Consider the following 25481-nt stretch of genomic DNA (forward strand, 5'->3'; position numbering starts at 1 on the left):
AAAGGTACCCAAATATCCTAAGTCACTTTCGTGTCTCACATATATTGTTTTTTGTTTTAGATTTGCATTCATAGGTAGTAAAGAAATGTGTTGTTGTGTCTTGATTTTCACTTATTTCTTTAGTTATTGTGTAGAATATGCTTTTTATAGTGAAAATGTAGGGGTTTGTTCACTTTAATCCGAAAAAATGAAGTTCGTTTTCTAGGGTTTCACTTTAGAGTTTTTTTTATGATGTTTGTTAGGCTTTCGTGCAACTTTTTGTCAAAGAATTATTATTTTTTTGTTTGTAATTAGATGTGTTGGTTTGGTAGTGTCATTTTCTGTTCCTTTTGTTTCAGATTGTCTCCCCTGACTTTATTCCATTACTTTGTCTTCATTCCTTTATGTTGTAGGTCCATAAGAAATAATTGATTGTTGTTATTAATTTCATTCTAACTGTAGGACCACTTGTTTAATTGTTAATTACTAACTGTAGGACCACTTGTTTAATTGTTAATTACTAACTATAGGACCACTTGTTTAATTGTTAATTACTAATTGTGGACCACTTGTTTAATTGTTAATTACTAACTGTGGACCACTTGTTTAATTGTTAATTACTAACTGTGGACCACTTGTTTAATTGTTAATTACTAACTGTGACTTACTAACTTACTATGTGATTGTGCCTTACTAATTTTAGAAGGAATTGGGTTATGGGGCGGGTTATTAGTTTATGGGTTAAAAGCAATGGTCAAACGGGTAGTTGCTTAGGATTTAGACACTTGTACAGAATTGAGGAGGCCATTAGTGAGAGGGGCATGTGTGTACCGATAATTGGACGACAAGGGCTGAGATGGACGAAAAGTATAACAGAGGGCATAGACGTACCATTTATCAAAGTTCGGGGTATATTTTCCCTTTTTCCCTTTTTTATATTATAAATACCCCTCTATCCTTCACTATTTCTCACAAAATTATCTACTCTCTCATCTATATTCTCTTATTCTTGAATCTTGATTCCTACTTAATTCTCAATTTATATCATAATATATATAAAGCAGTTTAATTATATTTTATATTATTGCTATTAAATATTCAAAATACAAGTTACAAACTACAACAATATTTTTGGAGCAAGCTTCAAGAATTGGTTATTACCGTCTACTATTAACGTAGACTTGGTACATTCGTTCCATTTCTTTATTATTAAATTTTTTCGTAATTAGTTTTTGTGTTATTATTATTTTATATTACACTTCAGATTATATCAAATATGAGTTCAAATAAAAAAAATACCGGTAAGGAAAAAGTAACAACGGCCACTATTTCTAATATATTTAATTTATCTAAAAAAGGTAGTAAGGAAAAAAACAAAAGTGGGGTGGGATAGGAATTAATCTTGTCCCGCAAATCTCGACCCAGTTCATCCCGTATCAGGTTAAATCATGGTCAAAGGCGTCCCCCCTCCCGTCCTATCTCCCTCTATCTCGTCCCAGCGTCCCCATCCCCTTGCCAACCTTAGTAATGATGAAATCGATAATTTTATGTGAGGTTTTCTTGGTCTTAATTCTACTAACCATGATGATTTTGAAGAATATCTTAATCAGTCTTTGGAAACAGTTGACGACAAGCATGACAACATATAAATATTAGCATGGTGGAGGAGACGTGACAATGCATTTTCAATTCTTAGTAAAATGCTTCGTGATGTTCTAGCTATTCAAGCTTCAGATGCTGCTTTTAGTGCGACAAGATTTCAAATTGGAGATCACAGACATTCATTGGTAGAAGAGCTTGAGGACATCAGTTTTATTTAGAGACTAGGTCAACGCCGAGAGGAGAAATTATAATTTGCCAAAGTTAACTTCCAAACAAGAAGCTTGGATTAATTCAGCAATTGGATCTAGTGACGATGAATTAGAGGCACAAGAGTTTCTAGCATCATTTTCAAGACCGGAGGATGTTACCATCGATTTTATACAAGAGTTACAATAGAGTTTTATTGGAGAATACAAATATTAGATTAGATATGAGAACCAATTGAAACAGAACCCTTCCTTGAAGGTGGCTGCGTAGATTAGTTACTCCTCTAATATTTGTAACAAATATTTGATTAATATTAGATTTACATACGAGAATTTATTGAAACAAAACTCTTCTTAGAAGGTGGCTGCGTAGATTAGTTACTCCTCTAATATTTGTAAGTTGAAATTAGATTTTACTTGAATAAATTTAAAGACTTTATCCAAGTATTTCTTATACAACTATTGTCTTGCATTTAAATTTTAATGCATACATATATACTAAACTTACTTTGAAATTTAAAAATCAAAATTCAAATTTGAACTTTCAAGTTTTAAATTTCAAAGTTCAAATTTTAATTTTGAACTTTTAAATTTAAAAGATGGAATTTGACATTTTCAAAACTTAAAAACATTTTTACTTAGCTAAAAATGTTATTGAAAACAATAAAAGTAGAAATGATATTTAGAAAATATAACTTCAAAACAATTACAAAATACAAAATCTCGTGTCATGTCCTGTCAAACACTGTCCTATCCCGTTAATAAAGTGGGACTGGATGGGACTTAATCTTATCCCGCGAATCCCGATCTGGTTCATTTCGGGTTCGGTTAAATCCCGATCAAAGGCGTCCTTGTCCCCTTGCCAGCCTTAGTTTTATATCTATGGCTTGATTTCAAAATATGAGCATTACAATCTTTATGAATCCTCTAATATAAACTCAAGGGCTGTTGATCTTAAATTTTGAACTTGATCTTGACTTGTACCAATTTTGGGCTTGTTCTTGAATGTTGATGAATTTGATTTTGATTGGTATTTTGGATTCAAGGAATTTTGGGCCAGTTCTTAAGTCTTGATGACCTTTAAGTTGACTTGTACTTTGGATTCAAGAGCTTTTGGGCTTGTTCTTGAATCTTATAGTCTTGATCTTGACTTGTACTTTGGATTCAAGGGCTTTTGGACTTGTTATTGAATCTTGTTGTCTGATCATGACGTGTACTTTGGATTCAAAGGCCTTTGGGTTTGCTCTTGAATCTTGATGAACTTGAACTTGACTTGTACTTTGGATTCAAGGGTCTTTGAGCTTGTTCTTGAATCTTGTGGTCTTGATCTTGACTTATACTTGAATTCAAGAGCTTTTGAGTTTGTTCTTAAATCTGGTAGTCTTGATCATGATCTTGACTTGTACTTGAATTCAAGGGTATTTGAGCTTGTTTTTGAATCTGGTGGTCTTGGTACTGAATTTTTGAACTTGTAGCTTGTAGAGAAATCTTTGACGTTTGATCCACGAGCTCTCTCTTGCTTCTTGTTAGAATGCTGGTGTGATTTCTGAATTTTGAGGACTTATATTTATAGTTGTAGAATAAAGGAGTTATCATGTAAACAAATTTTCCTTCCGTCAATCAGATGTAAGTGGCATGACGATACTTGATTTGTTGGAACACATCACTTGTATATGCGACAATTTTTTATTGGCCTTTGACTAAGATAGAAATGTCATGTCATTTTGACACGTGACATGCTCCTATTGACTTTTTTGTGTGACTTGGCATGCCATGTCATTTGACATGTGGCACAAAATTGGGCTTCTAGGATGAGATGACATTGGTTTTAGCAAAGTGGATTCATCTATTGTAGTCCAAATTAATGGATTTAGACTTTAATTAAATCCATATTTATTGAACTTAAATAATTAAACCAATTGTATTAATCCATAATATTTATTTGGGCTAATATATTCATGAATTTAATATAATTCAAAATTATTTTATAAATTTATATTTCAAAATGTCTTCATTTGATATGACATATCTTGATCCAATTTTTTTGTTTCTTTTAAATAACATCTCAATTATAACATTAAATTAGTACTTCAAGCCTCGTTTTCAAAAGATAAAATATATCAACAAGATTTGAAGGAAGAGACATTTGTAATCATTTAAAATTTATTAAATATAAATTTATAAAATGATTTTGAATTATATTAAATTAATGAATATATTAGTCCAAATAACTATTATGTATTTATAAAAATGAGCTAATTATTTAAGTCCAATAAATATGGACTTAATTAAAGTCCAAGTTCATTAATTTAGGTTATTTTAGATGAACCCACTTTACTAAGTCCAATTTCATCTCATCTTGAGGCCTAGTTTGGTGCCATGTGTTAGATGACATAACATGCCAAGTCACACAAAGAAGCCAGTAGGATCATGTCACGTGTCAAAATAACATGACACTCCTATCCCTATAAAAATATGTCACATGTACAAGTGATGTATTCTGACCAATCAAATATCGTCATGTCATTTAAATTTGATTGGCCGAAGTGAAACTTGTTTCATCATAACTCCTCTATTCTATAACTATAAATAGGGGTCCTCAAAAATCACACTAGAATCCTAACAAGAAGCTAGAGAGAGCTCGTGAATCAAGCGCCACAGATTTCCCTACAAGTTCAAGAATTCAAATATTTGAGAATGTAAAGATATGACATTTGAGCCTAATTCAACCCCAAAATCTAGCTCATGAGGGGAGGAATGCCCAAATCCATATAAGGAGACCACCAGTCCATTCCCCAACCAATTTGAGACTTTTACCAACTCTAACACCGCCTTTCACGCCCAAACCAGACTGGAGCGTGGACTTGGATCCCAAACGGGGATGGAACTGGCTTTGATACCATATAAAGATATGACACTTGGGCCTAACTCAACCCAAAAGCTAGCTCATGATGAGAGGATTGCACAAGTCTATATAAGGAGACCACCAGTCAATTCCCCAACCAATGTCAGACTTTTACCCACTAACAAAGTACAGGCTCAAAGCCCTTGAATTCAAGTATAAGTCAAGAACAAAGTCCTTCAAGAACAAGATCAAAGCCCTTGAATCCAAGAACAAGCTCAAGAGCCCTTGAATTTATATATGAAAAGATGAATCATAGAGATTGTAATGCTTATATTTTGAAATCAATTAATACGATTGTTGAGATACTTTCAAGTGCTGATTATTATTTTTTTGACTCGAATTTTACTGTCTACAAGTTCCTCTAAAAAAGCATTTTTAACCGTAAGAGCTTATTTTCAACTCATTTTAACTCATAAGGGTTATTTTTTCAACTCGTGTTTTTTCAATGCACATGCTACTTTTAACCTAAAATAAAGTGGTAAGCAACAATCTCTTTTTCAATGCCTCACAAATTTTCATCGATGAAAACTATCAATTTTGGTCGGTGAGAATGAAATCTTATTTTGAAACCTATGATTGTGGAATATTGTAATGGAAAAACAATTCTTACAATAGATAGAATTCAACATCAATTACCAAAGCATAAATTGAGGAAGAACATTTTTTCATTTACAGTAACTAAAGCAGGGGAGGAGTGTTGAATTTCTCTTTTAGTTATTGTCACGCCCCGAGTCTACACCATGGACGTGGCTGGCACTCGAAGACCATTGATGGTCTCAAGCAAACCCTTGGCCTGACTTACTGACTCAGCGGAAGACTCTAAGCATTATTACAATGATCAAATGCACTTACTCAAATAGCTTAATAAAAAAACTTGGAATGTTTAGAGATCAAACATTCAACTTGGACAAAAAGGCAACTCAAGTCTTAACATATGAAATGATAATGTAAAGACAACTGACTGCTAACTGTCTATAAAGCCTCTAAAACAAAGAGGGATGTCGGGACAAGAACCCCGATCATCCTAACAACTGAAATACTAGAAAGCAAGTAAAAAGAGTCCTCCGAAAAGCAAAGAGGCTCACCAACTGACTCTGAATGCTCAAACTGGATCAACGAGGCATTAGATGCAGATCCTGGTTACCTATGTTTGCATCATAATAAGATGCAGGCCAACTGACATCAGTACATTGAATGTACAAGTATGCGAGTTGGAATGCTAAAACAAGATATAGGCATGAAAGGATTCTGAAAGAAACACTTACCTTGGCTCTTCTCGACTCATGAGTAACTTAACTCAAAATAAAGAAATGAAACACATGCAATATATGAAAAGCTTTATAAAACAGTAAAAGCAACTTAGTTCATTAAAGATAAAGCAATAACAAACTTAACTTTACTCATATAAGAAAGTAATATAGTTTCTGTGGGAGATTTTCTAACTGAAAACCATCACTTAAGAGCTATAGTGATGATACAACGTTTTTACCTCATGCTACCAAGGACCATCTTATACCTTGCCGGGGAGTATAAAACCTAAGTCACTAAGTGGATCCACTAGTCTATGCTAAAAGTGTCTTAAAGAGTCATTTAAAAAGTATGACCCTTTACTACCCATGATGGCTACATGGTTTATGGAGACTTGAGTTAATATGAACTCGCATCCCCATATCGGTGCTCAATACTACTCCCAAAATATACTTAGCACAAATTATTTCAGTCAAAACTTCTTTCTTTTGTTTGAGATAATTACTCAAAGCTTAGCTTAAAAGCTCTCTTGGAATCGATGTTCCCTTTCTTTCTCAAATGTGAAAACATTTTAAAACTTCTTGGGAATACTTAGCTCCCATATACTTCTCTGAAGAAACGAACTTCAAATATTTACTCTTTACTCTTTACTCAACTTGAACTTTAAGCCTCTAAAACAAAGTTAAAAGCATTTGCAAAAGACTCCTTGAAAAGACTCGATGAACTTCCTAGACTTGGCTCTTAACTTTCCTTGAATTTGAATTTATGGATTCAAGATTATGATTCATGTTTATGGATGATTTCTAGATGTTTAGAAGTCATTTATAGTAGTTAGAATCAATGGAAAGTGTTAATACACTTTAGAATAACTTAAATAGGTTAAACGACGAAAAACTGGTGAAAAATGACGTTTTGAGCGCATCCCGGGCGCGACGCGCCAGCTCCAGCTTTCTGGGGCTCTATTATGGCGCACTGCTGGTGTGCCGCCCCAGCCTGCCTGGTGCTATGGGGGCGCGTCACGCCAGCCTTCCCATAGACGCGATCTGACAAATTTTTGGACCTCGTTTTCTGATCCTAAATCGTTTTAATCCGATTCTTCTTCTCAAATTCACTTTAAATTCATGTACCCAACACATATACACTAGAATCCAACTTAAAACAACTCTTAACATCACCAAAATTTCTCAAGAAAATCCATCAATCACATAAGTTCAAGAATGAAAGCAATCTCAAAAACACAATTCAAGAACATCAAATTCTAACTCTTTAAGGACGAAAATCGTTGAATTAAACATGCTTGGCGCGTGGGTGAACTAACCCAACGCTATGTGATCTCACATACCTTGTAGGGATCACCCCCGACGAAATCCACAAGCTAAACTCGATGATTTTCTTGCTTCTCCTCCTCTTTTCTCTTCTCTAAAACCCTAACTCTTTTCTCAAAAGCGTAAACTGACTAAGATCAGTTTAGACCCCTAAGTAATTACCAAAAACGAATTTAAATAAAAGGGTAAGGAAAAGACTAAACTACCCTTCTAAAATCCGGATTGGACATTTCCTTAATCAAACAGCCAAACTTCCAAAGGGAATATCTCACTCATACGAACTCAGAATCGCACAAACTCGGTGGTGTTGGAAAGATTATTCGACGATCTTTCCTACGTTATCTGGAAAAACTACTAAATCATCATGAGCTAGAAGTTATGACTGTTTAAAGTTGACCAAAAACTCACTTATTCTAACTTAACAAAATTTTCCAGATGTTAGTTCTTTCCAAAAATGGCTATTTCCAATTATTGGCTTCTTCCTATTTATTTCAAATTGAGAGATGTTACAGTTATTGCAGTAGTTTCTTAGTTTAATAAGTTTCTTAATTTTAGGATAATTTGAAGTTTAAATTTCTATTAGATAATTAGTTTGTTGAGATATTTTAGTTTGTTTTGAATTTTAAATTATGCAGATTTTGTCTTTTCAGTTGACTATTTAAAGCCCTCTTGTGATTAATAAAATTATAAAGAGACATTTTCAATCCCTTTTTGCTGCCGCATCTTTTAAAAAACCAACAATGTTGCTAGAGATTGAAGAGGGAATGGTGTTAGAATTGTGTATTAGGTGAAGAAATAACTAAGAATCCATGGAGATAACTTACCATGATGTTGTAGGACTTGTAAGAGAGGAGAGTGAAAAATAAGTTTGGGACGTCCAAAAATGAATGAAAATGAAGTGAGAATGACGAGCCCATCTGCGGAGCAATATGCTGGCCACATATGGTATGCAGCCGCATATGCAACACACTCCCTAATAGAATGTTTGGAAATTTTGGGCCAATATGTGCTTGAAAATGCGGCCCGCATATTAGAATATGAGGCGGCATATTTGCACAACATACTGCTTTGCAATCTTCAGGTAAAATGATCATAAGATTTTGCTCCAAACATGGATTGATGAACTGTTTGACTTGTTGGAAAGAAGACTCATCGAGCTTTAAATTGATAGGTCGAACACCCCCTAATTTCTTGTAGATTGGGAGATGCACACGTTTGAAGTCAGACCATGTACGATATCATTGTAAACAATCGACCGTAGTGTACTCTTCAATTTGATTTCTTGACTTTTAACCTTATTTTAACACTTCAAACAACTTTATATATTGGTTCCTTGATATATTTAGCCACTTACCATGTTCTCTCGAACTCAAAAAAATTCATTGGCGTATGACTAGTCATACTTTGGCATAGAGATATAGGGTGTTACACTAGCATTGTTCTTATGATTTGTATGATGAATGTAAAGCAACTAAATACCTGCAGTTATAGGTTCTTGACTGCTGGATTTGTGCAAGGGCAAACATTGTATCAAATGGACAGACACTGGGCAGATTTCTCATGAACTATTCAGCACTTGGTTCAGGTAGTTTGAGGTCACCGTCAATCACGACCTAGACCATCGTGATTGGACAAAAATCACTGAATTAAACATGCTTGGCGCGAGGGTGAACTAACCCAACGCTATGTGATCTCACATACCTTGTAGGGATCACCCCCAACGAAATCCACAAGCTAAACTCGACGATTTACTTGCTTCTCCTCCTCTTTTCTCCTCTTCATTTCTCTTCTCTAAAACCCTAACTCTTTTCTCAAAAGCGTAAACTGACTAAGATCAATTTAGACCCCTAAGTAATTACCAAAAACAAATTAAAATAAAAGGGGTAAGGAAAAGACCAAACTACCCTTCTAAAATCCGGATTGGACATTTCCTTGATCAAACAGCCCAACTTCCAAAGGGGATATCTCACTCATACGAACTCGGAATCGCGCAAACTTGGCAGCGTTGGAAATATTATTCCACGATCTTTCCTACGATATCTGGAACTACTCCTAAGTCATCCTGATTTAGAAGCTATGGCCGTTTGAAGTTGACCAAAAAATCACTTATTCTAACTTAACAAAATTTTCCAGATTTTAATTCTTTCCAAAAATGGCTATTTCCAATTATTGATTTCTTCCTATTTATTTCAAATTGCGAGATGTTACAATATCTCCCCCTTGGGAACATTCATCCTCAAATGAGATTAATCTTACTAAGCTAAGGGTGTATTATGCAACAATCAGTTCAAGCACCCACAAGCAATTGCAAATCAACATGCCAACTTATAAATAACTACTAAGGAAAGGATTAGTACCTTGATTTGGAACTGCTCCGAATTCAAAGAGATGTGGATATCTCTTCTTCATATCCTCCTCAGCTTCCCAAGTAGCTTCTTCGCCAAATTGGTTCATCCAAAGGACTTTGAATGATGCTACATCTTTTGTTCTCAACTTGCGAACTTGGCGATCTAGAATCTGAACATGAATCTCTTCATAAGATAAACTATCCTTGATCCCAATATCTTCAGTTGGTATTATCAATGAAGGATCGCTCATGCACTTTTTCAACATGGAGACGTGAAATACCGAATGAACCGCTACTAACTCTTGTGGTAGCTCCAACTCATAAGCTATTTTGTCAATCCTTTTGGAAATTCTGTAAGGACCAACATACCAGGGACTAAGCTTCCCCTTCTTTCCAAACCTCATAACACCCTTCATGGGTGAAACTTTCAAATACACCCAATCATCAACTTCAAACTCTAACTCTCTTCTCCTAACATCAATGTAAGATTTCTGACGACTCTGCGCCGTTTTCAACCTTTCTTGAATCACTTTCACCTTCTCCATAGCTTGATAAACCAAATATGGTCCTATCAACCCTGCTTCACCAACTTCAAACCATCTAATAGGAGATCTGCATCTTCTCCCATAAAGAGTTTTACAAGGAGCCATTTGGATGCTAGAGTGTAACTATTGTTGTAAGCGAACTCAATAAGAGGTAGGTGATCATCCCAGTTACCCTTGAAATCAATCACACAAGCCCTCAACATATCTTCTAAGGTTTGAATAGTGCGCTCTACTTGCCCATCAGCCTGAGGATGAAAGGTAGTACTTAGGTTCACCTTTGAACCCAAGCCTTTCTAAAAAGATTTCCATAATTGGGGAGTAAATTGTGCACCTCTATCTGAAATGATGGAGATTGGGACTCCATGAAGTCTTACCACCTCCTGAATATATAACCTGGCATAATCCTCTGTAGAATGGGTAGTCTTTACCGGCAGAAAATGGGTTGATTTAGTCATTCTATCAACAATCACCCAAATATAAACATGTTGTCTGCGAGACCTTGGCAAGCCTGTGATGAAATCCATATTAATCATCTCCCACTTCCATTCCGGAAGTTCTATGTTTTGAGCCAAACCACCGGGCCTATGGTGCTCTACTTTAACTTGCTAGCAATTCGGACACTTAGCAACAAATTCTGAAATGCCCTTCTTCATACTACTCCACCAATAGACTTCTTTCAAGTCACAGTACATCTTGGTGGAACCCGGATTAATGGAATATATGGAGCTATGAGGTTCCTCCATGATCCTCTCTTAGAGTCCATCCACCATTGGTACACACAACCTACCTTAATACCTCAATACACCATTTCCCCCTTGTTCAAAAGCTAATATTTTTTGCTTATGAAAATTTGCCTTCAATTCAAGCAAAATAGGGTCTTGGTCTTGCTTGCCTTTTACTTCTGACACTAATGATGACTCAGCCCCATTCATCACCACTACTCCTCCTTCTGTGGAATCCATAAGTCTGACTCTCAGGCGTGCAAGTCTATGCACATCTTTTGCTAACTCTCTCTTTTCTTCTTCAACATGGGTGGTACTACCCATGGACAACCTACTTAAGGCATCAGTAACAACATTAGCCTTACCTGGGTGGTAAAGAATACTCATGTCATAATCATTGAGTAATTCCAGCCATCTTCTTTGTCTGAGATTGAGCTCTTTCTGAGTAAACACATACTGAAGGCTCTTGTGATCGGTGAGCACATCCACATGAACACCATACAAATAATGACGTCATATCTTTAAAGCAAACACTACAACGGCTAACTCTAGACCATGAGTTGGGTAATTTTTCCCATGAATTTTAAACTGTCTGGAGGCATAAGCTATAACTTTGTCATTCTGCATTAATACACAACCTAAGCCAACTCTAGATGTATCACAATACATAACAAAACCTTGAGTACCTTCTGGTAAGGTCAATACTGGGGCAGTAGTCAACTTCTTTTTCAATTCCTGAAAGTTTTTCTCCCAAACTTCAAACCATTGAAACTTCACTGTTTTTTAGTTAACTTAGTCAAAGGGGACGAAATGGATGAGAACCCCTCCACGAACCTTCTATAATAGCAAGACAAACCCAAGAAACTCTTAATATCAGTTGGAGATGTGGGTCTAGGCCAATTCTGCACTACCTCTATCTTTTGGGTATCAACTCTAATTCCATCACCAGAAACTATGTGGCCCAAAACTCACACTTAGAGAACTTGGCATACAACTCCTTATCTTTCAAAGTATGAAATACTATTTTGAGATGGCTAGCATGATCTTCTTCATTCCTTAAATAGATTAGTATGTCATCAATGAAAACGATAACAAACATATCTAAATAAGGTTTGAAGACTCTATTCATAAGGTCCATGAACGTTGTTAGGGCATTAGTTAAACCGAACGACATGACCAGAAACTCATAATGACCATAACGGGTCCTGAATGTTGTCTTTGGAATATCACATTCCCTAACTTTCAACTGATGGTAGCCTGATATGAGGTCAATTTTCGAGAAACAGGAAGTACCCTGAAGCTGATCGAAAAGATCATCAATTCTTGAAAAAGGATACTTATTCTTGATGGTAGTCTTATTCAACTGACGATAATCTATACACATCCTAAGGGAACCATCATTCTTTCTTACAAGCAAGACCAGAGCGCCCCAAGATGAGACACTTGGTCGAATGAAGCCTTTATCTAGGAGATCTTTCAACTGCTCCTTAAGATTTTTCAACTCTGTTGGTGCCATTCTATATGTTGGAATAAAGATAGGACGAGTTTCTGGAATGATGTTTATGCCAAATTTTATTTCTCTCTCAGGAGGGACTCCGGGTAGATCATCTAGAAAGACTTATGTAAACTCTTGTACTATAGGAACTGACTGGATGGGAGGTATCTCAACACTAGAGTCATTAACTCGGACTAAGTGATAGATACAACCCTTCGAAACTAACTTTCTCGCCTTAAGGTATGAAATGAAACGACCTTTAGGCACTGCTGAACTACTACTCCACTCTATGACTGGCTCATTAGGAATCTGAAACTTGACAACTCGAGTTCCACAATCTATTGATGCATAACAGGCATGAAGCCTGTCCATACCTAAAATGACATCAAAATCCATCATGTCTAACTCCACTAAATTAGCCATGGTTTTCTTGTGATTGATGGAAATGGGACAATCACGATAGACTTTTATTGCTAGAATAGACTCCCCAATAGGTGTAGAAACACAGAAGGGTTCACCAAGTTTCTCAGGAAGAACATCAAACTGGCTTGCAACATAAGGGGTTACAAAATATAAACTTGCTTCAGGGTCTAGCAAAGCATAAACATCAGAAGTAAAGACTTTGAACCCACCAGTGACAACATCTGGAGAGTTCTCTTGCTCTTGGCGACAAGTGATCGCATAGAGGCAGTTTGCTCCTCCGACAATACCGGAAGTAGCTCCTCTAGGTGCTACCCTGTCTAGTGGAGCAACTGATGAATATTGGGCCATATTGCCCTAATTTCCACTACCTTGCCTATTCTTAGGACACTCTTTCATGAAGTGACTCTCTTGCCCACACTTGAAACAACCTGACTAGCCATCACGACACTTACCTAGGAGGATTGTACCACACCTAGCACATGCAGAAGCCCAGTTGCCTCATTGCGCCACACTACCTTGAGACCGTGCAGGTCTAGCTCTAAAGTTCTACGGATTCTGGCCATTATACTCACCTTTGTTTCTAGGTGCAGGTGCACTTGCAGATGATAGAGCAGGTCCCTTTTGCTTTTGTTGAAAGGAGGAATGGTTCACATTACTTTTCTGCTGTCCAGACTCATTTCATGTCTTAGCTTTCTTATTTCTAAACTCTTCCCTGTCCCTCATCTTTTCTTCCTCAACCTGCTGCACATAAACCATCAACCTTGATATGTCTATGACACCTATCAGCATCGCTGCCCTGCCCTATTTGCTTGATAGACGGGACAACCCAGCAACAGACAAACTCATTCTACTCCTCATATCCTTAACCATTTCCGGAGCATAACAAGATAGTTAGGTGAACTTCAACCCATACTCATGAACACTTAGAGAATCCTGCTTAAGTGTAAGAAATTCCCGTACCTTAGCCTCTTTCAATTCTCAGGGAAAGAAACGCCCCAAGAAAGCCTCCTCAAAACAGGCCTAACTCGCAAGTGGTGCATCCTCAGCTCTACCCCCCTTCCACTGGTCAAACCAAGTCCTAACAACATTCTTCAGTAGGTATGCAGCTAGCTCAACTCTCTCAGTATCAGCAACATGCATCACATCAAATACCTTTTTCAGCTCTTCAATAAAGTTCTCCGGATCCTCAGTAGTGCTCGAACCAGTGAAACTTGGAGGATTCATCCTCAAGAACTCATGAATCCTCGAAGTGTCAGCCGCTTCCTGCCTAGCTCCTCTTTGCTGTCCAAGTTAGTCACAGCTTGGCTCAACATCCGAATAGCATCACGGAACTCAGCATTAGTAACTTCTCCTTGAGGTTGCACTTGAGGTGCATTTGGTAACTCTTGTTCCTCAACATGGATTGATGAACTGTTTGACTTGTTGGAAAGAAGACTCATAGAGCTTTAAATTGATAGGTAAAACACCCCCTAATTTCTTGTAGATTGGGAGATGCACACGTGTGAAGTCAGACCATGTACGAGATCATTGTAAACAATCGACCGTAGTGCTCTTCAACTTCTTGACTTTTGACCTTATTTTAACACTTCAAACAACTTTATATATTGGTTCCTTGATATATATAGCCACTTACCATGTTCTCTCAAGCTCGAAAAAATTCATTGGCGTAAGGCTAGTCATATTTTGGCATAGAAATACAGGGTGTTACTCTAGCATTTGTTCTTATGATTTGTATGATGAATGTAAAGCAACTAATACCTGCAGTTATAGGTTTTTCACTACTGGATATGTGCAAGTGCAAACATTGTATCAAATGGACGGACACTGGGCAGATTCCCGATGAACTATTCAGCACATGGTTCAGGTAGTCTAAGGTCACCGTCAGACACAACCCAAACTGTCGTGATTGGCACCCACACTAACCCTCCGATGGGAGAATCATTACTACAACTCAAACCAAGAACCTAAACCAAAACTAAGGCATTAAACTACGAAAACATATTAAATAAATAATTAATGAAGTTCTCATAAACTTCAACAAGAAATCTAAAGAACTATACTAAGCAAATGCGGAAGAAACAACCTAGAACTTGAAATTCAATGTACCAAAACTACTAAAGAAATAACAAGTCTAAACATGAAGGGTCACAACCCCAACTAATCAACTAATCAGCTAACCAAAACAAATGTCTAATTCCGAAAATGGTGGACATAGACGAAAGAGAATTTCATGGCAGGCCGGAAGATTTGGCTCACCCTTGAATTCGATGCAACGATCTCTAATCTCCTAAGCGAGGTCTGTCAATAGCCGCTTGAAGATGCCCTGTACTCAACAAAAATAAGAGCAAGTGCAGAATCAGTACACAACCATAGTGTACTGGTAGGATCACGCGGCTATCTCACTAGTATAACATAAGCAAGTCAAACAACATTATAATCACATGCATATATGTCAACATCTACAATATTATCAACATGCTCATCAATATACAATTATCACAAATCATTGGTCCTCCCACGGAACCCAAACCCAAACAGCTAGAATACCGGAATGTGGTACCCGATACCAATGTTATGTCGGAACGTGGAAACCGATCCATATTTATGCCGTAACGTGGCAACCGATCCCAATTAGTTATGCCGAAACGTGGTAATCGATCTCATTCAAACACCACAATCACAATCATAAGTACATCATCAAGATCATACATTTACATCATGATTTCATGGCAATCATCATTTACCTATCTCATTTACAACAAGTGTGATCATTGCAACATTCATACATATACAAGTATCAAAATGAAGCAAGAAAAAACAAACATCACACAATCATAGAATCAAAACCATCACCTATCTCGAAACAAGCTGGAAACCCTAAGAAACTTGATCCTTCCCTTTGCAGATTCGTTTTGCTTGTTCTTGGTCTACAAGTAATCAATATAATGCGGGAATCAATAACCATTATTAATTACTCGGATTACTAACAATTATAAAAAAAACCCTAAATCAACCCATATTCCCCAAATATCCAATTTAGGGTTGTTTCCACCATAGATTCAAGATCAAAACCCTCCCCCATAAACATTAACCCATTCTATTTCGTTCTACGGTTCAAAAAATGGATTCGGCGAGTTAAAAACTTACCTTCAACCTCAAGAATGGTGAAAAACGGGTAGAAATAGCCTGGGGTACGTTCCTTAGCTCTAAAAGTTGAAAAGTGCTAAATAAGGTCGTTTAGGGGTTTATTAAAACTTAAAGTTGCCTATGGCCCGCCACAGCAGCCCTCATCCCATTGTAGCAGTGGCGCCAGAGCAACACCTTTCCCTGCCACAACAGCATTTTCAAACCAGTGAGCAATTACTATTTTACGTCCCGTCTCGCTCGCCACAGCGGCCTCACCAAAGTGGCAGAAACACCCGCCAAAGCGACCAAAACGAAACAAAATGCTATTTTTAAGAATTCCAAATCCCTATTCCACAACACACATTTAATTAACGATGCTCAGAAAATACTTTTCATGCTAAGATCAATTCCCGGAGATCTACTCATCCAAATTCAATTTCGTAAAGTCGTAGGGATTCCTTAACGAGTTATCTAACCACTCATGCAATCAAAACCATAATTAATTCACTCGATTGTTACTAGATTTCCCTACACCTCAATTACTCTAATTTCGTCCAAATCTGGCCAAGGTTGGGAAAATTCTAATACTACAAAAAAGTTTTTTCAGCACCAAATTTATCCAGTTGGCATTTCTATAACGACGGAACCCGGTTGTTACAATAGATATCAATTTACCCATCACTCGTACCCAAGTGACAAAACTTAGGAAAAGTGGGCTAATGAAAGAACGAAGTAGTACCTGATTCGACGAACAACTGGCGGTACATGTCTCGCATGTCCCTCTCAGTTTCCCATGTAGCTTCTTCAACTGGACGATGCTTCCATTGAACCTTCACGGACTTAATCTCCTTGGTCCTCAACTTACACACATCACGATCAAGAATAGCAATCGGTTCTTCCTCATATTGGAGGTCTTTGTCTAACACAATTGAGTCCCACTTAATGATATAATCTCTGTCACCATGATATCTCTTCAACATAGACACATGAAATACCGAATGAACACTAGATAGATTTGGAGGTAAAACCAATTTATACGCCACCGGTCCCACACATTCAAGAACCTCAAAGGGACCAATATATCTAGGACTTAGCTTACTTTTCTTACCAAATCTCATCACCCCTTTCATGGATGATACCTTAAGAAGAACATTCTCACCAGTATAAAATTCCATGTCTCTTACCTTATAATCCGCATACTTCTTTTGTCTACTCTGGGCTGCTAGAAGCTTAGCTTGACTACTCCTCACCTTATCTTGATCATCCTTCACTAAATCAATCCCCAAAGGTTTCACATCTCCAGCCTCAAACCAAGCTTTGGGTGATCTACATCCCCTCCCATATAATGATTCAAATGGTGTCATATCAATATTGGAGTGATAACTATTATTATAGGAGAACTCACACAAAGACATGAATTTATCCCAATGCCCTCCAAAATCAATCACACATGCCCTCAATATGTCTTCCAACACTTGAATGGTATCCGTCTATGGATGAAAGGTTGTACTAAAAGTGAGTTGGGTGCCCAATTCATCATGCAATTTCCTCCAAAACTTGGAAGTGAATTAGGTACCACGATCTGAGATGATAGAAAGAGGCACTCCATGCAATCTCACTATCTCTTTCACATAAATCTTAGGCAATTGCTCAGCATTATAATTTATCCTTACCGAAATAAAATGGGCTGACTTGGTTAATCTATCAACCACTACCCAAATAGAATCAAACTTCCCCAAAGTCTTGGGTAGACCAACCACAAAATCTATAGCTATTCTTTTCCACTTCCATTTCGGAATTGACATTCTCTAAAATAAACCTGCAGGCCTTTGATGTTCATACTTCACTTGTTGACAATTTTGACACTTAGCCACAAACTCCGCTATGTCTTTCTTCATGCCCGACCACCAACAAATTCGTTTCAGATCTCTATACATCTTGGTCACACCCTGATGAATAGAATATTGCGAACCATGAAATTCTGCCAACAATTTTTGAATCAAGTCATCAACTCGAGGAAGACAAATCCTCCATTTGAGTATACCATCCACATCAAGAGTGGTCTCTTATGCCTTACCATTCGCCATCTTCTCCTTGAGTTCGTTCAAATTTTCATCATCAAATTGTTTGGCCTTGATCTCCTCAATGAATGTGGCCTTAACTTCAATGCTAGCTAACACCCCGCCTCTTTCAGAGATGCCCAACTGCATGAGCTTAGACTCCAAGGTCTGAATTTCTTTGGCCAAAGGTCGCTTTCTTACACTCAAGTAAGCTAAACTACCCATACTTACCATTTTTCGACTCAAAGCGTCTGCCACGACATTAGCCTTACTCGGATGGTATTCAATGGTCACATCATAATCTTTAAGTAACTCCATTTATCTTCGTTGTCTAAATTCATATCCTTTTAAGTGAACACATNTACCATCCACATCAAGAGTGGTCTCTTGTGCCTTACCATTCGCCATCTTCTCCTTGAGTTCGTTCAAATTTTCATCCTCAAATTGTTTGGCCTTGATCTCCTCAATGAATGTGGCCTTAACTTCAATGCTAGCTAACACCCCGCCTCTTTCAGAGATGCCCAACTGCATGAGCTTAGACTCCAAGGTCTGAATTTCTTTGGCCAAAGGTCGCTTGCCTACACTCAATTAAGCTAAACTACCCATACTTACTATTTTTCGACTCAAAGCGTCTGCCACAACATTAGCCTTACTCGGATGGTATTCAATGGTCACATCATAATCTTTAAGTAACTCCATTTATCTTCGTTGTCTAAATTCATATCCTTTTAAGTGAACACATGATGCAAACTACGATGATCGGTAAACACTTCACTCTTAACACCATAAAGATAATGCCGCCAAATCTTAAGAGCAAATACTACTGCCGCCAATTCTAAATCATGGGTTGGATAATTTCTCTCATGCACCTTCAATTGGCGCGACGCATAGGCTATAACATTTTTATCCTGCATTAACACAGCGCCCAATCCAGAATGAAAAACATCACAATAAACAATAAAATCTTTACCTTCCACCGGTAATGCTACGATAGGTGCGGTGGCAATAGAAGCAAAATTCTTCACAAATCGATAATAGTAGCTAGCGAGCCCCACAAAACTCCTAACTTCCGTCACAAAGCTAGGCCAAACCCAATTTTTAACCACCTCAATCTTTTGAGAATCTACCATTACCCCTTCATTCGAAACTACATGACCCAAAAACGCAACAAAAGTCAACCAAAATTCACACTTAGAAAATTTAGCATATAACATTTGTTTCCCAAGAACACCCACAACAACACGAAGATGGTCGGCATACTCTTCCTCACTTTTCGAATAGGCCAAAATATCATTAATGAAAACTATCACAAACGAATCAAGAAATGGTTTGAACACCTCATTCATCAAACTCATAAAAGTTACAGGCGCATTAGTCAACCCAAAGGACATGACTAGGAATTCATAGTGCCCATAGCCAATCCTAAACGCTGTATTGGGCACATCTTTAGGCCTAATTTTTAATTGATGGTAACCAGACCTTAAATCAATTTTAGAGAAGACTGATGCACCTTGCAATTGGTCGAAAAGATCATTTATTCGAGGCAAGGGATACTTGTTTCGAATAGTGACCCTATTCAATTGCCGGTAATCTATACACATTCTCATACTACCATCTTTTTTCTTCACAAACAAAGCTGGGGCACCCCATGGGGAAGCACTAGGTCGAACGAATCCCTTATCAAGAAGCTCTTGGATTTGAGTCTTAAACTCTCTTAATTCTGTCAGAGTCATATGCTATGGATGGATAGAAATGGGACGTGTACCAGGTTCCAAATCAATACAAAAATCTATATCTCTATCCAGAGGCATACCAGGCAAATCAATTGGGAACTCTTCTCTAAATTTTGATACCACAGGAATAAACTTAATAGATGGAGACTCAACATCAACATCCCGGATATGAGCCAAATAAGCTAAACAACCCCGCCCTACCAGTTTCCTAGCCTGAATAGAGGATATGATCTTAGCTTGCTTAGGCTTGTACACCCCTTCCCACTATAACTTTTCCCTTCCCGGAATTTCTAAAGTTACAGATGATATACCGTGAGTTTACGATATTTCTAATATATTTCACTTACAAGTTGTGTGTGTCTAGGGCCTTTTTATATTGGTTTTTATGTGTTTTTACCATGTTTTGCAGGAAAGGTGTTCAGGCGCGGAAGTATAGAGACAGCTGAAAGAAATGCAGAAACAGGACGTTCACGGAGGTGATCTACGGACCGTAGGTCCATCCACGGTCCGTAGGTGATGACCATAGATCAGCAGGCATGGTATTGAGGGCAAATCAGGGAAATTTGACTAAGTGTGGAACCATGGTGCCCATTGACAGTCCGTAGATTGATCTACGGACCGTACTGTTGATCCGTAGAGTGATACTGCGAGGGTTTTAGTACCTGATTTTTGAAGATTCTAAGTATGGAGCTACGGAGGGGATTGACGGACCTGGGTCGATCTACGGTCCGTACTGCTGGTCCGTCGTTTGCTTCAGAGAAGCTGATTTTTGGAAGCTGAAATATTTTCTAAGTCTCGATTGACGGAAGGGACATACGGACCGTAGATCCATGGACGGTCCGTAAGTCGGTCTCGTGGATTGAAGACGCGTACCTGAACAAAACTTTCCTTAATTTGTTTCCTTTTTTATTTAGGATTTGTTTTCTATAAATAGGACATGTAAACCTCGTTTTTGGGGGTTAGACACTATAATACTAGTTTTACTTTGTAACTTTGGAGATTAATTTGCAACTTTAGCAATTATTGATTTCCCAAGTTCGTTTTGAAGATTTTGGCTTTGCAATTCAAGTTAAATTTCTGGGTTTATTATTCTCTTTACGTAAGTTCATGATTTCTTCATCTACAATTATGAATTGTGTTCTTGCCAATATGAATAACTAAATCCACAACTAGGGTTGTGGGAACCATGATCGTTCAACAAAGTATGAATAGTAAATAAGCAATTCTTGAATAGTGTGTTGCATGTATTGATAATTCTTTCGTTTAGAAGTCTTTTTAACGGTGGCCAACGTTAGAACTCGCCTTGTTACTACTTGCCGGACCAAGGAGGTAATTAACAAGAAAAGAATTATCAACATAGATTTAGTGTGATACTATCTAATAGGCTAGTGTCGATTGGTGCGAAGTAATAACTAAGCCAAACATCGATTATGATGTCTAATATGAGGTAAAGGTAAGGGTTAGTAAATTATACACACGTAGCCGGACCAAGGTGCGGGGTGAAATTCTCTAGATGCCGGACCAAGGATTTAGAGATACCTAACTTATCACTTTGCATGTAATACACTAGAAAAGGATTGTTGTTACTAGGATTACTGCGTTATGAGATTGTGGGGAACACGTATACCCTAGTTATTTCTCTTATCTTGATAACAACCAAAGTTGAGTTTGATTACTGATTACTTATTAAGTTCTTACTATTTGTTTCACACAAGCACAATCCCCCCTTTAATTACCTGTTTCTGGAAATAATTTGACTAATTGAATATAATTGTTGGTTAAAGTAAAGTCTAAACCATTTTCCTCGTGGGATCGATCCCAACCTACAAGTTGGGTTCTTTACTTGATAACGATCGCTTATACTTCTGTAAGGAGGTGTAATTTGAGCGTATCAAATTTTGGCACCACTGCCGGGGAATCTGGCTTTTAGATTTATTTTTAACTACATTATTGAACGTTAGTCAAATATTTCCTAATTTTACTTTTTTTTTCTTTGTTTTTGTCTCTCTCAGGTTCCGACTCTAGTGTATGCCAAGTACACGGAGCCAAGGCGAACCACTTACTCCGTACGATCCAGAGTTGAACAGAACTTTGCGAAGAATGAACAATCAAGGACTTCCAGTTAATCCTATTGGAGGAAATCTAGATGAAACAGTTGAGTTACAACAGCCAAGAGTAGTTGGTGGGGGAAAACCGGGGTCTAGCTGAAAATCAATTGGGAGATGCAGTGAGAGTGCATGGTCCACCAGGCCCACAACAACATGACAACTATCGGGGAAACATCGATATAGCAGACTCTGATGGACCTATTGTCCTACCTCCTCTACCTCCAGGGCACACATTTGTGGTGACTAGTAGTTTGATGCAGATGCTTACAGCAAGAGGCTTATTTTCAGGATCGCCATCGGAGGATCCACATGCGCACTTGGCCAAGCTAATGGTGGTTTGCAAAAGTTGTGTAGGTAGACCAGACTTGGATATGAATGTCATTGGATTACGAGTGTTCCCTCTGTCACTGACAGGCGATGCTGCAGTATGGTTCACTGAGCTTCTGTATAACTCAATTTTCACATGGGACCAACTAGCAGAGGTGTTTAAAGCAAAGTACTATCCAGTGTCTAAGAAGCTCAATCACAAAGATAGGGTCAACAATTTTGTGGCATTACCTGGAGAGTCTGTGAGTAGCTCGTGGGACATATTCACTGCTTTCGTAAGAAGTGTCCCAAACCACCGTATTGATGATGAGTCACTGAAGGAATATTTCTATCGAGGGTAGGATGATAACAATAAAGCAGTACTTGACACTATTGCTGGAGGTTTATATGGTGATTGTACATATGCACAGATTGCTGAAAAACTGGAGAGGATCTCTCGCAACAATAAAACATGGAACACTCGGAGGTCAGATACTGGGAGAAACACATTTGTCGTTCATAGTACAAATAACAACTCTGCAGATGATATTCGTGAAGAGATGACCCAGATGAGGACCGAGTTGGGGTTGGTATTGAAGCATGTGAGCGGAGGACCAGAAAAGGTAAATGCTGTGAATTATTTGACTAGAAATCCACCACCAGCGGAAGAGTGTTACTATGAAGAGGACACTTATGCGGTGAATGATCAGACGGGGGGTTTCCGACCAAATGCCCAAGGATCCAACACGGAAAATTGGCGCCAGGGTCAAGGGAACCAAGGTCGGAACTATGGAAATTACAATCGAGAAGGTCACTATGTCCGAGATGGGAACTTCAATCGCGACAATAACTACAACAGGAACAACTATGGCAACAGAAATGATCGGGTTGGACCCTATGTTCCCCCTCAAAATCAGGAATTCGGTGCTAGGGAAGCTAGAGGTAATATGACGCGTATCGAAGATATGCTGCAGAAGATGATGAGAAGGTTTGATGCGACTGATGAGAATGTGAAGGAGATGAGAAACGACTTATCTGGTATTGGTCAAAAGGTTGATGCCCATGCAGTGTCAATAAAGCATCTAGAGCAGCAGATGACTCAGTTGTCTACTACAGTGAACCCACGTCAACCTGACACTCTTTCTAGCAACACCATCCAGAATTCAAAGAATGATGGTCATTGTATGACATTTACTACTCGAGGGGGTAAGCAAACCATAGACCCACCTAGGCCGTCTGTGGTGGAAGTTGATATTAGAAAAGAAGATGATGTGATAGAGGGTAGACCAGATTCTGAGAAAGCAACAGAGCAAGAGGTGGAGATATCTCAGAAAGTGGTTCCCATACCTAGACCTCCACCACCTTTTCCACAGAGATTAGTGAAGAAGACTGAAGATGGTAAATATCACAGGTTTATCACCATGTTGAAGCAGCTTTATGCCTGGGTATGCAAAGTTTATGAAAGATATGGTGACAAAGAAAAGGTCTGTGAGTTTTGAAGATGATGATAGATTGCAGCATTGTAGTGTTATTGCTACAAGATCTCTGGTGCAGAAGAAGAAAGACCCTGGTGCTTTCACGATCCCATGTACTATAGGGTTGTTACACTTTGCTAAGGCATTGTGTGATCTTAGTGCTAGCATCAACCTAATGCCTTTGTCTATTTACAAGAAGTTGGGTCTGGGGGACCCAAAGCCCACTGCAATGCGGTTACTAATGACTGATCGAACTATGAAGAGGCCCATAGGTGTGCTCCATGATGTGCTAGTGAAAGTAGAGTCTTTCATCTTTTCGGCGGATTTTGTGATTCTTGACTGTGAGGTTGATTTTGAGGTTCCCATCATCCTTGGGAGACCATTTCTTGCCACAGGGCGTGCGTTGGTTGATATGGAAAAGGGACAGATGAAGTTCAGACTGAACAATGAAGAAGAAACTTTTAATATTTGTAAGTCCATGAAGCAGAATGGTGAGTTCCAAACAATATCTGCTATAACTTACAGATTGGAGAGTGGGTCAGAAGTGCAAATTGAAGAGCAACTAGGTGTTGAGGCACTAGCAGCAGTCATGATGAATTTCGGTAGTGATGGTATTGAAGAGTATGATGAGTTGGTAGCCGCACTTGATAAGTGTGAATACCAGTCCAAACTAAAGAAGTATGAGCTAGACATGAAGAATCGCGAGTCCCCACCCACAAGACCATCTATTGTGGAGGCACCGAAATTGGAGCTTAAGGCTCTACCACCGCACTTGAGGTATGTATATTTAGGCGAAGAGAATACTTTGCCGGTCATCATTGCAGCAGAATCGAATGCAAGGTGCTTGGTGGCTGTATTAAAAAGGTTCAAGCAAGCGATTGGGTGGACTATTGCAGATATTATTGGGATCCCCCCGGTATCTGCTCTCACAAAATCCAACTCATGCCAGATCATAAGCCCAGTGTTGAGCACCAGAGAAGATTAAATCCACCTATGCAAGAGGTAGTCAAAAAGGAGATCATCAAGTGGCTGGATGCGGGAGTTATTTATCCCATTTCAGATAGTAATTGGGTATGTCCTGTGCAGTGTGTGCCTAAAAAAAGTGGTATGAATGTGGTTCCAAATGAAAGAAATGAGTTTGTTCCAATGAGGCCTGTCACTGGATGGAGAGTTTGCATGGATTACCGAAAGTTGAATGTGTGGACAGAAAAAGACCACTTTCTTATGACATTCATGGACCAGATGTTGGATAGACTTGCAGGCAAGGGTTGGTATTGTTTTCTTGATGGGTATTCGGGCTACAATCAAATTTCTATAGCTCCAGAAGACCAAGAGAAGACCACCTTCACTTGCCCATATGGGACTTTTGCTTTCAAACGGATGTCATTCGGGTTGTGCAATGCTCGAGCGACCTTCCAGAGATGTATGATATCGATATTTTCTGATATGGTGGAGGACACTATTGAAGTGTTCATGGATGATTTTTCAGTTGTAGGTGATTCGTTTGATCATTGTCTTGAACATCTGGCCAAGGTGCTTAAAAGATGTGAAGACTGCAACTTGGTGCTGAATTCGGAGAAGTGTCATTTCATGGTAAAAGAAGATATAGTGTTGGGACATCGAATTTTAGAGAAAGGTATTGAGGTTGATAGAGCTAAAGTTGAGGTAATAGAAAAGCTTCCACCACCCATCTCAATAAAAGGTGTTAGAAGTTTCCTTGGGCATGCAGGTTTTTATAGGAAATTTATCAAAGATTTCTCAAAAATTGCACATCCCTTGTGCAAACTGCTCGAGAAGGAGAGTAAGTTATATTTTGATGATGCTTGTCTTAGAGCATTTGGAGAGTTCAAAGAAAAGTTGGTTACAACACCTATCA

The sequence above is a fragment of the Solanum stenotomum genome, chromosome 3 (genome assembly GCF_019186545.1).
Source record: "Solanum stenotomum isolate F172 chromosome 3, ASM1918654v1, whole genome shotgun sequence".
In the NCBI taxonomy this organism is placed as follows: Eukaryota; Viridiplantae; Streptophyta; class Magnoliopsida; order Solanales; family Solanaceae; genus Solanum; species Solanum stenotomum.